The sequence below is a fragment of the Triplophysa dalaica genome, chromosome 1 (genome assembly GCF_015846415.1).
Source record: "Triplophysa dalaica isolate WHDGS20190420 chromosome 1, ASM1584641v1, whole genome shotgun sequence".
Lineage (NCBI taxonomy): Eukaryota > Metazoa > Chordata > Actinopteri > Cypriniformes > Nemacheilidae > Triplophysa > Triplophysa dalaica.
The window spans coordinates 2,240,161-2,254,019 of NC_079542.1; the positions used below are offsets into that span (position 1 = coordinate 2,240,161).

Below are 13,859 nucleotides of genomic sequence, written 5' to 3' on the forward strand. Positions count from 1 at the left end.
CACGACTTGTGATCGGTGACAGTATGTGCGGAAAAACGACAGGCTTTCAAATCATATTTCTACACCTTTTGTATTATTTGACTAGTTAAGATTAGTCTGTTTACTATGATTTTAGTTTTTTCAGACATCATCTCACATTTCATCTTAAATTCTGCACAGACACTGTTGTCTCTGTGGTTACTCAGTACACTAACTTTTGAAACCACTTTTGCAGTGTTCGTCGTGATGGAAATTATGACATGGCTTAGCGACAGATGTAGTTTATTGTCACTTAATTTTCCTACAATAAATATCTCAGTTAGAAAAAAAATCATAATACTTTTTTATAGATCTGTTTTGCTTTGAACCGGAATAAAGCTGAATCTATAAATAAATATGCATTTAAATAGTAGCTAGAATAAATGACAGCATGGTTAAAAGTATCCTAAATGTTTTAATGTGACTATTCTGGCAAAGTGGTGAAAATAAACACCCAATTTAACAGAAACAGATTTTTACATAGGTAACACCTTGTTTCCTACAGAAATTTGTGAGAATATGGGAGCCAAACGTATTTTCCTCTAGGGGGGTTTGAGGGTATAGGGAGTCCCCCGCATGAAAATGTTGCATATTTTAAAGGAAAATGCTGCAATCTGGTGCATTTTAAGACCCCAATTAATTCAATCAAATAATACAATAGCTATAGTAGTAATTTAATCATTGGCTCCATAGATATAAATGGTGAAAATAGGGTGCACGACACATGGTATAATGGAAGTTCACGAACAGTCAAAATATGTAGACGATGAGACATAAAAAAATTAACCAAACTGTTTTAACAGTAGAACTAATTTATTTATTTCCATATATTAAATGCGGGTCAGGCATCAGACCTTTTTCACAGTGCCATTGTCCCACTACCCCACATGGCAGTATCACTTCACTATCTGGACCAGAGCATGCACACATTATATAGATTCGGGGACTGTTTGGAGTAACTCCCTAAAAAGAAGAGTGATGTTAAGTTTGTGGTTCATGTTTTTAGCTTTTTACGTGCGTTGAAATATCCGTTTATATCCAAATGAAAGATGCTTTTTCCTGCAGTACACGCCGATCGGTCTGAGCAGCGCTGCGTGATTTCCGACAAACCAAATATATCGAAACGTTTGGGACACGGTGACACAGGGCAGCATGTAATTGTGTGGTTTGCACCTGTATAATGCGACAGGAGGAATTCAAGCAGACTTATGCCCATCATGCATTCAAATCATTAAAATTGGCGCTGTTGGCCATCCAACTTTGTTCTGTGCCTGAGCAACTAACAAAAATACTCAAAACCTTTTTCTAAACTAATAAAACTAATAAAGAAACAAACAGGCTGCCATAGTCTCGTCATGGAAGGGAAACAATGTAAGAATAGCATATACCAGCTGGATAGGTCTGAATGTCAACTCTCTTCCATTGTATGTTTGGAAACTATTGACTAAAGAAGTTATTGAGGGAAACGACCACAATTGTTTTTTACTTTAAGTTTCAATATTCCTGCGTTTTTTTTATTTAAAATGTGTATATTTGTGTAAGGGCTTATTTTTGTATGCTGTAAGTCTTTCCATTACTTAAATAAACTGCTTGTTTGACTTCAGTAGTCATTAATATGAGTTCCACGAAAACTGTTTGCACAATAATTATACAGCAGTTTAAAATTGCTTCTTGAAGTAGTTTTAGTTGGAGTTTGGCAAGTCGGCAGGATATTTTATCCTATCATACGTGTATAACCGTTTGACTTCCAAATGCTTCTCAACTGAAGGCTGGATGGCGTTTTGTTTAAGGGGACTTATGTAAATGTTTATGTTTTGGTTCAGTTTTGTAAAGTATTTGCGAAGACTTGGCCGGACACTTTGCCTTAAACTTATGTGAGGTATCAACAGACCAAGTATAGCAGTTGGTCTCAACTTGTGATCAGCAGGGAAACGATGCTAAATGGATGCATTAAAATGCATGCAACCAACCCTGTAATCGCGCATCATCAGCACATAAAAAAATCGTATATCTCTCCAAGTGTATACCTCATCATGTGTTAGAAACAACACGACCTTAATCTGGTAATTCACACTTCTGTTCACAGAATGTTCACATTTTCAATTTTCTACTGTTACGTGTTGATAATTGAACATGATACAGTATGTTTTTACTTTTTTTGTTGTGGAATTTTTTGTATTGTGTTTGGACTTCAGATGTCCTGAGGCTAAACCAGTTGGGAAACACTGTTCTTTGGCTCAGAAGATAAAAATTACCTTGGTTTCATTCTCAACATGTCAAGTCCTGTAGTTTTTTCTATATTCTAAACCTTTTTTGCATTTGCATTGATCACTGCCTCACAGCTGTTATTACTATAACTACATTGGATATCGAAAGACATATTGATATTGAATTTCTGAGCAGTTGTGTGCCTATTCTACACAACATTCAGTTCTAAGTGGTATAACGCACTGGTTTTACTCGATTTTTGGCAACGTCAGACACTTGTAAAGTTGAAGACTATTTCATGTTTATAGTCCTCCTATTTGATGTTTTGAACCATAAATGAACATTGCGGCATTATTTACTCACAATCGTGTCATTTTAGACCTTATATGCTGTTATTTTTCTGTGAAAGTTGAACAGACGTGGTCACGATAAGCTGTCTCTGTATGGACAGAAGCTGCATAACGATTTTTTTATTACTTCCCAGTTTGTGTTCCATGGAAAATAAACATATTATATATATAAATAATACATATGAGCTAGAAACATGAGGGTGCATAAATAATGGTAGAGTTTTCATTTTAGCTGAACTGTTCCGCAAGCTTTGGTGCTTTTTCTAGTCACTGGCTACCGTTTAGCTCCATGTTTATTTTTTTAAAAGCACATAAGCTTTTAATAAAGTGTGTGAAAATGTGTGGCAATGTCTTAAGTTTCTTACAAACCCCTTGAGCATTAGCTCTAATGTCACGATCCTATTCAGCAACTCATGAAATGTGTTCGAATGCGCATTATTGCCCGTAGGCTTCTTCTTTGGTTGTTGAATGAAGGCTCAAACAGGACTCTGCAAGAGATTCTGCATACATGTAGTACTTTTTGGGGAAATTTCTTCCTTTTAAGCATATTTTAATTTAACAAGACGTTTCTGTATAGCAGTGTATGCCATGTGTTTAGGAGTCCAGGAGACATCTTTAGCCTTTTGGACTGTTCCGGTTCTTCCAATGAGTGGGATATATTTATTTGTTTATGTTAAGTGCCTTTTCATGTGGCTTCAAAGGAGTGTGGACATTTTGACTGTATTTAATGTTTGAACTTCACTGGATTCAGATTAAATCACAAAATGTGGCTTCATATGGTAAAGAAAGATCAAATGCACAATTTTCATGATTATCATTTGACATTTAGTTTGTTTTTGGTTTTAAAATGATAAAGCAATAGAAAACAAAATATTGTGATGCTCACATGGTTGTTAAAGTGGACAATTATATCTTCATAGTTGATGAGATTCTGTGACTGTCAGAACTTCAAACATCTTTTAGCATATTGTGCAGGAATATCTAAGCAAGATGTTAAAATGGTTATTTTTGATAAAAGCGCAGCTTTATTTCAGATGCCCCTAGTTGTGTTACTCATCCCCGAGTTGTTTTAAACCAGAGAAAGATATTTAGAAGAATTCTTGTAACCAAAAAGTTCTTGGCTATCATTGATTACCATAGCAGAGCAACATACAATGGTTATTAGAAGTGCCCCATAACATTCTTCAATATACCATATTGTTATTTGTTCTGTTAAACACAGTTTATAAAGCCAATGTTCCTACAATGGTAGTCCGTGGTGGCCAAAAACTGTTTGCAAGCATTCTTCCAGATATCTTTCTTTGTGTTCATCAGAACAACGAAATGCATAAAGATTTGGTCTCCAGTGGTTTTCAATGCCATTGTATCTCACTTTTGAACAACGTAACTAGAAAGCCTCAGTTTTACTCCTGCATTTCCTATACAGATCGTTGGAGCGATGTATAGATTTGCCTTTACTGTCTTAAATGCATGTAAATGTTTAATCGGATATTATTACCTGAGAAATGAACCCATGACTTTGGTATTGCAAGTGTCATGTTGTACCAGTTCAACTAATGATTACAAATAGAACATTTTATAGTTTATAGTTTATTTTATAGTGTTAAATTGCTGAATAAATGGCACATGATTTCTGAAGATATTATCGTGCTTTTATCTGTTGTGCATATTGAATCCTGAAGAACCTGCATGAACATAGTGATGCACATCGACTTTGTCGTGATAATTAGAGTGAATAAGTGGTTTATTTAGGGAGGTGTTGAATAACTGTATAGGATGTTTCTAAAACATCAAAATGCAAAACCCAGTGAGCCTTAAGATTTAGAATGTAACTCTCTTTAGTTTCCAGTCACTAAATTAGACAAACGTTTGCACATGTAGACAGAAGGGTTGTGGGTCTATAAAATTACTGAACAGAATGATTTTTCACAAGATTTGGCAGGATGCTTTTGACTTCTACAAACAGGCATGATCTTGAGCTGCTAAAAGTTTTCAGATTACAACCTCATGTGAAGGAATACAAGTGAGTATTTTGCTTATCAACAGACTTCTTATCCCTCATTTACACTGCACGCGTGTGCGGCACGTTACGGCTCTGATGCATCCACAGGAGCTGATCGTGGCCAATCTAATCAATGCCTATGTTTATATCAACTGTGCAGCAGCATGTCAAAGAAGCGTCCCAGAACCAGCCTCGCTGAAGATACGTGCCTAGACTATATTTGACGGACGCGGCGTCCATGCCACATAGTTTTATTTCAAAATAAAAGTACACGTTCAGACCTCGTTCATATTTCACATCACATATCCTTGACATGGGAATAGAAATGGACGACAAGAGCTTCATCCTCAAACAAAACCATTATTTTGTCATAAAATTGTGATAATTTATCGCGATACCACTAAATCCCATTGTAATCCCATTGTAAGCGTAGTTTGTCCATGAAGCACGGCTCTGGGATCAGTACAAAATGCTGCTCGATCTAAAATCTGTGCGAGTTTGAGTCGCTTATAATGTGCATTTGAAAAAGCAACACCCGTCAACATCATTTTAAAAATACTTTATTATCATAAAAATACCTGATGAGGCTTGAGTAACAGTGATAAAGAGAGGTCCATAGGCATTTCCTAGATTCTAGAACGTGTTATGTCTTCTTCTGCTGTGCGTGTTTGTGGTTTCCGCACGAGAGCGCCCTCTGGCTTTCGGATGCATTACTCAAAAGCTGTGCAAAAGCATGACTCATCGCAATATAAGCAACAATAAACCGAACAAACATAAACATTTATTTAACGTTCTTATGATGTAACCCCAAAAACATAAGAAAACATATCTTTTTTTTTTAAAGATAACGTAAAAGTAACCTGCAAAGCACATGGTCTCGCAAATTCAGCCGCTTTGCTTTTGAGGCGCTCCTGGTGTACATTGGCACCGGGTTGAGTACAGAACAAAACCTTGTGTGAGCCGTAGTGTAAACAAGGGGTTAGGCTTTTTTCACTGTGCACACTAGGGATGGGTCGATATGTATCACGATTCACACTAATTATACATGTCTGGCCAATTCTTAAATGGCAAAGGCTTTGATTTTGTGTACTGCTCAATGTAAAATCACTACGAGATTGAGTTGTTTATAATGTGCATTTGAAACGCAACACTCGTCAAACATCATCATTATAAATGTACCTTATCATGAAAATACCTGAAATGGTTTGAAGAACAGCAATTTCATCATTTCACGGTAGGAGGGCATCAAGGCAAGTCCGAATCCAATGTTTGCTTTACCTCCTGTCTCCTGAGATACCTCCATCAGGTCGATTTTTGAAGGCAGCATAGATGTATCATTCGCGGCCGTCAATGTGATTGGTCGAGCAGGGTTGAGTTTAAGAAAATTAAATGGTGTCAAAGAAAGCGACTAGAGCATAGTTTTTGTGTAAATAAAGTTCTATTTTCTCTTTTTACAACCTTTGATTGTTTTTATAGTGAGAAATTAGTATTGTATACTATTTGAGTTTTAAAATATTCTGGTAATTATCACAAATGTATATTTTAAATTCCGTTACGCTGCCTCTGAGAGAATGTGTTTCTTGGAGCTGCCTTCATGCCAAAACGCTGCCTCCGAAGGCATTGCCTCATGAGACAGCGAGACAACAAGTCAGCTGCCTAAGCTTTCGGACGCCTTCAAGTTGTGGAAATCATACTTCTTCCGCGTTTGGAGTTTCTCAAAGAGAGCACCCTTCTGCTTGCGGATTTGGGAGCATTTAACCACAATTAATTGACAAACTGAGCATAAGAAAACGCACGATTAATTGTCCCATACCTAGTAAACTCGAATCATCATCACGTATCGCCCACATTAACAGGCTTTCAGTGTTGACACCGTCCACAAGCGTGTCATGGTCAAGTGCTTTAGACGTGAAGGTGTGGGTGGAATTTCAGCGATAAGCTCATTTTGTTGTTTGCAGAAAACATGTTGGTTTGCTCTTTTTTTGCATATAGGCAAGATTTTACTAAGCAACATAAAATAATTGTGACCTACTTGCTTATTTTTTGAAGTGAGACAACTATCGGCTTTATGCAGGGTCTGTAGTGACAGACACACAAACATTTTCTGTTCAGTAAAGCTCACTGCGAGGTTACACAGTGTATTTTATCATTTTGATTTTAACCGTGGGGAAGCTGAACATTCCTTACATGAATTCGATTAATAAACTCTGAAAAGCCTGTTCCTTATTAGTTTGAAGGCTTTTTTTGAAGAGGACCTCAGTGTGGTGTAAAGATGCATTTCTGTGACGTGAGGGCTCAACATGAATGTATCTTATGCTTTTCATGCTTTGTAAAAGTATTATAAATCTCAAAGACAGCTTCTCTTTAACAGAGGACATAATTTCCACGCAGTCGCATGGGAAAGTCTTTCTAGCTTGTGTTGTATTTCTCCCCCTACTTTGGTTTCTTTGTATGTGGGTCACCCTAAACATATAATTAAATCTGCTGCATAATCTCATTCCAAAATGATTTGTTTGAATTTTTCTCTTTCAAATAATATATAGCAGTTTCGTAAACACTCAGCCGTCTGCAAAGAAATTAAACATGTTTGTGGTTAAATGAATGACTATTACTTCATTTTAAATGCAGCACGATCATATTCCCGATGGAGTTACGGGTGGTATTTGAATAAGAGTAAGGATTCGTTCAGAAATCCACTCATTTTGAGGGTGCAGTGAATTGTGTGATAGAAGAGGCCAGCCGAGTGTTAATAGTGGATAGAGTCGGACTACAACAGACAGACATGCATATATGTGAAAATAAATGAACGATCTGTGCTGCACATTATTATTTTTTCTGGAGCGTAATGGATTAAGAGATGTTTTCCTGCGGTTTTTATTTGTGCAAGTAGCTTGTGTTCCCACATGAATGACACATTTTTCACTGACTTGTTTTGTAAGAGGAAGAGGAATGGTTGTCTATGCAGTAAATTAATTTGAGTGAGTTTTTCCCATGAAAGGATCAGATCTGTCTACAGCGGTGATGAGAATTGCGAGTGGCTTCTGTGTCTCTTATTTTATCCTCACAGAGGAACCATGATCAGATGGCTGCCCTTTACAAATAATCTTACTTTTACATGTATGCATTTGGCAGACGCTTTTATCCAAAGCGATTTACATTGCTTTATCCTATACATTTATACATAGGTATGTACAATCCCCTTGGATCGAACCCACAACCTTGACAACCTTGCGTTGTTAACGCAATGCTCTGACCACTAAGCTACAGGAAAGCTGTATATAATCTGTTCAATGTAAACAGATTTGGAACAACTCGAAGGTGAGTAAATGATGACAGAAATTTCATATTTGGGTGAAGTGTCTCTTTAATGGCATAAAAAAAGAGTTTTAAGCATTCAATTTATACTTGATATTAAATTTCATTGGGGGGAGAGAATCAAGCACTATATCAAACGATCCCTCGGAGCAAGAGCTTAAGCTGTCATTTTGTAATTAAGTTTTGTATTGAAAAGGAGTTTTTTAACAGGTGCGTGAGACGGGCTGTTCAAGAGCCACGCTACAAGCGGCTTGTTTGGAAAGTCCCTTCCAAACTCTGCAGCACATGAATTGAGTTGATTTTCTTGCTCACTGTTTCTCTCAGGTTGATCTAGCAGTCAGAGCTCTCCATTCCTATTGACAATCACATTAGTGAATTGGTAGCTGACCGATCCGGAATGATTAACATAGCTGCTCCTGAATCTCCTGTGACGCAGTTGGTGCCGGCCGAGCAGCTGCCAGTGAGATGAACGCTAGTAGAATGTTTTCTTCTCTGTCAGCCTCTTCCTTCAATCCTCATGCTCACTCTAACTGTTATCAAAGGACAATCATGTCAGCGAGCCATACATAAGGATGAAACTAATAAATCACAGCTTAACAGCTCAAAACCAGCGTACAGAAAATGACACGCAAGCTCTTTGTGATGCTACTGAGCGTGACCGACTTTGTTTCTTTATTGTTGGAGGTCATACGCATTGATTCATGCGTGTTTTAATGCCGAACTTTGAACCCGACGGAATCTTTACATAAAAATGTGAATGATCAGCGGATCAGTGTTGCAATGACCAAGAAAAATAGTATACTTAAATATGTTCTGTAGTGCATCACGAATTATTTTTTTAAAGTTGAAATTCACTGATATAAATGTTGTAAAAACCGATTGCTACGTTTGTAATCACAAATGACTCTTTGAATGGTTCTCAGTTGTGCGTTAGCAGCATGTCAAGTCTCCAGTCTCACTGCTGAAACTCTTGTGAATGTAGAGCAGCTGTAGAATGAAGCAGTAAGTAATTTTATTTACTGGCTTCATTGTGTCTAATGAACTCGTACTCCTGTTTTTTTCCCAGGCTCCTCTGTCTTTCTCTCTCTCTCTCTGTCAAAGGCTTTTTGTGTCCTGGCCCAGAAATCTTCACTCATCCATGTCACGTTCAGTGGTACCTCTTTCTTAACCCCCCAACCCCCAACGCACATGTCTGCATACCCTAAACCATCCAAGGGGCCTCGGCAACAAGCTCCATTAAAGACACAATATGGGTGTCCAATGGTTCTACAACACGGGCCTCGAGTAGCTGTACGCAAGTTAAAAGCTTCGCTCCCTAATGAAGTCAGAGAACTTAAGAGGTTCTTTAGTGTCGGGGACAAAATGACCAAACAGCCGGCCTCTCTCTCTCCAGCGTTATAGGATGTATGTAAACAATAGCTTTTGACTCAATCTAGTGTTCCCATTGGGGTTGTTTGTTTCTCAATCACTAAGGAGGCACTTGGGGAACAAGGTTGCAAGCCTTAAAATCTGGTGGTGTGTGTAGGCTTTTTTTAAGTGCCCATGAAATCTGAATGAAAGTTTTTTTTGGCTTTTAGCATGCATATGTTTACCTTAAGGATATGTGTTAACTAGTATTCTTCCAAACATTGACAAAATTCAAATTTAGAGAATATGTGCTTCCGATTCGCACTTCTGGCAATGATTTATATAAGAGCTTATTGCACTTCATCTTTAGATTAAAAGGCTGTGATGTAAAAATGAAATGCTCTTTGCTCTTTTAAAGGGAGACGTGCCCTGTCTAAAACTTACATCAACACAGAGCAGCGCAATACAAGGCTTGCAGTGGAACTTTAAATGTAACGTAAGCATGGGAAGGGATTTTATTTTTCTATGTTTTTTTTTTGCTCAAACGTTACATGTTTTAAAAGTCTTTTGATATTTACGTGAAATTAAAACATTTTTCTCCAATGCACGTCTGTCTTAACGTGCATCATTTAAACCTCAAAAGAACCAGTTTGCTCTGTGAAGTTTAGCACGCCAATCAAAGGACAACGACGAAAAATCTAGAAGAAAACCACCACACTAATAAACTAGTCTTATGACGGTTCAACCTTCACAAAGGTTTTTTTTCGATGCAAGGCTTCAATGTTTGGCTGCAGGATCAGATGAAGTTAAATGTCATTCTTGCTACTGGATGTGATTAATGATGCCCTCAGGTCCTCCTGGGAACTTCCTACGTACCCGTTTGCAAGTTACAATTACGGCGTGCGTTCAAATGATTTCAATTGGAACTTGAGTGGATGTGTTGCATTTGTTTCTGTTTCTCGTTTTCAGCTCTTGTGCAAAAAAACAGAGCAAAAGGTAAATTATCATTTTTGGAGAGATGTGCGTCAGGCTATGGCGTAGTCCGAAGTACAAGTAAAAATCACACTTTTCAAGGGACAGGTCGCCCAAAAATGAAAATTCTGTCATAATTTACTCAAATCTGTGTAAATGTTCCAATGAACACAAAGAAACACATTTGGAAGAATGTTAGCAATTTTCAGTACTGGGCCTTTATCCACTAGCGTGGCAGGATTGTATTTTACATACAAAAAGTTGATATTTTGAAGAATTTAGGAAAATAAACATTTTCGGGGGCACCTTTGACACTTTCTACTATAGGAGCCAATGATGTCCCAGAACTGTAAATGACTAACATTCTTCCAAAAATCTTTCTCTGTTTATTTATACAGCTAAGAAAAAGAGGGTGAGTAAATTATGACAACATTGTTATTCTTGTGTGAACTATCCCATCTACTTCAAGCCACTTTGAACAAAAGTGCAAAATGCAGGCATGGCTAAATGAGCAGAATATTGGCAAGCTTTTGTCAAAGCTTTTTTTGATACAGCTTTTAGAATGACCATTTAATATGATGAATATCAATTGACATCCACTGTGATTCTTACATTGACACCGTCTGACTCTATAGTCAGCTCATAGAATGTCTAAAGGTTCCTTCAGGTTATAAGGACCCTGTGTTGGCATTTATCTCATTCGATCTTTCTGACATGACTTGAAAGCAGTTTAGGTTTAACAAGGCGCAGCTTGCCGTCGATCCTCTTCAATCAATATCTGAGAGTGTAATGTATAGGAGATATGACAGGCGACAGTTAATCGTTGTCATAAAATGATGTATAGTTTCAGCGCAGGTCGAAGTCTCTCTTTATTTTGACACATAGTCAACATTGCTAGTGAGGACGAGCTATTAAAAGCCACTTGTGGGGGAAAATGAAAACCATGGCAACAGTGTATTTAATTCTGTTTTGCAAGGAGGATTTTTTAAAGCTGTCGCAGTCAGCCCAGCATTTCATTTTTAGTTGTTTTTAAAGAATGAGGCAAAGAGGAACATATTTAAGTATGTTGTGCCAACGTTTCTTTTGTGTGTATTGCTCTTGTTTTTTAGAGACTGTCACTTTTATCATCACGTAGCACACACAGTTCAGTTCCATAGATAATTTCTCTTAGTTGTATGCGAGTCTCCTAAAACCAAATTTACACGTTGTGTTTCACCCAGTATGCCTCTAAAAGTTGAATTGTTGTCATGACACATGTCAGACAGTTGGTTGATGTTGAAAAACTGCATGTGTCCCGCCAGTTTCAAAGGGAATCGTGTGGAATGGATATGGTGTGGAATGTTGTGAATGTCTAGTTCAGCCCTGACAGGTGCCACGGCTTAGTCCTGTGTACACGCTTATCTGTGTGGGCGTGTGTGTCACGCTTTGTACAGTCGTGTGCTTGTGCTTTAAGTACTCAAACCTTCTGTATGTATGTGTGTGCGAGACAGGTGCGTGGCGCGGTCCAGTTGCTGGGCAGTCGTGACAGCGGGCAGAAAAAATGGCTCGTTGGTGCCTGGCATCACAGCCAATGGTCAGATATTTTCCGTTGGCAGTATGCCCCTACACTCCCCCCTTCCTTTTATGTGCCATTCTTTAAAACCCATCCCACACACTCTAGTAAAGAAAGAACCGGTTATGCTTTCAGTCCAAACGCAGTAAATTGATGCTGGATAATGTTCATGTAATGAAAGGTAACGGCGCTAATAGCAAATTGAATTTTTTTTACCTTTGACCTCTTCGGCTCGGTGAGTGATGTGTTTCATGAGGAGAGCAAGTCCTCTATTTCAGGATGGAACACTCACTTTTCACCATCAAGTCCATACTTAATTTGCCTAAAATGCCATTTCATTTGGAAATGTACCTAATTACAAAAGTAAAATGGCTTTCTCCTGCTGTTTCACTATTAGGGATGCACCGATATGTACATTTTGGTCGATAACCGATAATGTTTGAACCACTTCTAGGGTAGAGCGGGGTAGGGTAGATGCTCAGTCAAGCTCTGTCAAACTTTGTCTTAGAGGTCGACCGATATGCGTTTTTCAGGCCGATACCGATACCGATTATTTCCATGCAAATTAGACCGATAACCAATATTTTGAACCGATATATATATATATGGTGTAAAAACGTAAATTTATATAGAAATTAAGAATACATGCTCTGAAACATTTGAAACATGTTTAATTCTGACTGAGAAATCTTAATCATAACACTTATATTAATACTAATAAAAGAAAGAAGAGAGCACCCAGCAGAATTCTGTGAACATTTTGTAAACCACAAGCAACACAGTAAAAAACAACAAGCAACAAATGAAAAAATGATTGAATGTAACAAATTATATTTATTTATGGAAAAAAATATGTTCTGATGACTTTAACATTGCATACAATACTATTCAATTAATCATTTAGCTAATCATTGGATTAACTAGCACAATTTGAATTTATTTAATAAGTGTAAATAATTGAATTGCCTTCATAGCTTTACTGTGTATGTTGTTGAAAAGACCGCAATATTTTCATGAAGCTATATAACATTAAAAGCATATTTTAGGCACACTTTAGTACATAAGCCTATTCCTTGATTGAATTGTCGGCAAGACGGGAATTTAATCACAGCCATGTGTGTCTCTGAACATTTATGTGTATAAATAAGTTGCGAAATATAACTCGATCTAACATTTGTCGCGAGCAGCTTGAGATTGCGGAGTCTATGTGTGTGTGTGTGTGTGTGCTCGCGTGCATGAGAGCGCTCTGACTGAAGACCGACGATCGACGATTCAAATTCTTTATGCTATAAAATGTCTTGTATTTTTGAAATGCCGTCATTTTAAGTGACGTGCAAAACGCCAGCTCGATCAATTACAAGAAACGCGTGTGCAGTGTGCTGCTCGCTTGCAGAGCAAATCATTGTTATACTGAGGATGTGAATTATATCTACATGATAATAATGCGTAACCTGCAGGAAACCCGCAAAGCTGCTCCGAAATTCAGGCACTTATTATATTGAAGTGTTTTGCATCTTCAGTGTAGTGGATTGAGATTTATTTCAACGTCTGATGCTGCTTTACCTCATAGAGCATGAACCCGAAGCAGCGCTTTCGGTGTGAGAGTGAAAAACACTTTATGTTCCGCAGCTTCCCGCGTTGATTGGCCGGACTCGTGACTTAGTCCCAACAAATCAGAGGGGCAGTGGGTGGGCATTACTCTAGGCAAACCCCTAGAGCGACGTGTTCCGACTGCTCTCACTAAATCCTTGGCTGCGTCAGAGCCAAAAAGCGCATTTCAAAATTAAATGACTTTATCGGCAAATCGGCTTTGAAAATGATCGATATCGATTATCGGCTAAATCCTTAATATCGACGCCGATAATCGGCCAATTCGATAATCGGTCGACCACTACTTTGTCTGACTAGAAACAGATTCAATATGTGTTTTTAACCATTCAAGTATCAAAACATTGTCTCATGACATTATTATGAACCTTGAGATGGAGACCAATGGATACTCATATCAACATAAGTCACAATACAACTACCAACGAGGTTAAACAACAGGAAAGTAAGGAACAAATAGTACGGATAGAAGTGAATAATAAAATAA

The 13,859-nt window shown here is 37.8% G+C and overlaps 1 protein-coding gene across 4 annotated transcripts in view; it reads left to right on the top strand.

Moving 5' to 3' along the window:
- The window catches only part of lrp4 (low density lipoprotein receptor-related protein 4), a 72,935-nt gene that overhangs the window by 1,040 nt on the left and 58,036 nt on the right, over positions 1-13,859 (top strand). The window lies entirely within an intron of this gene.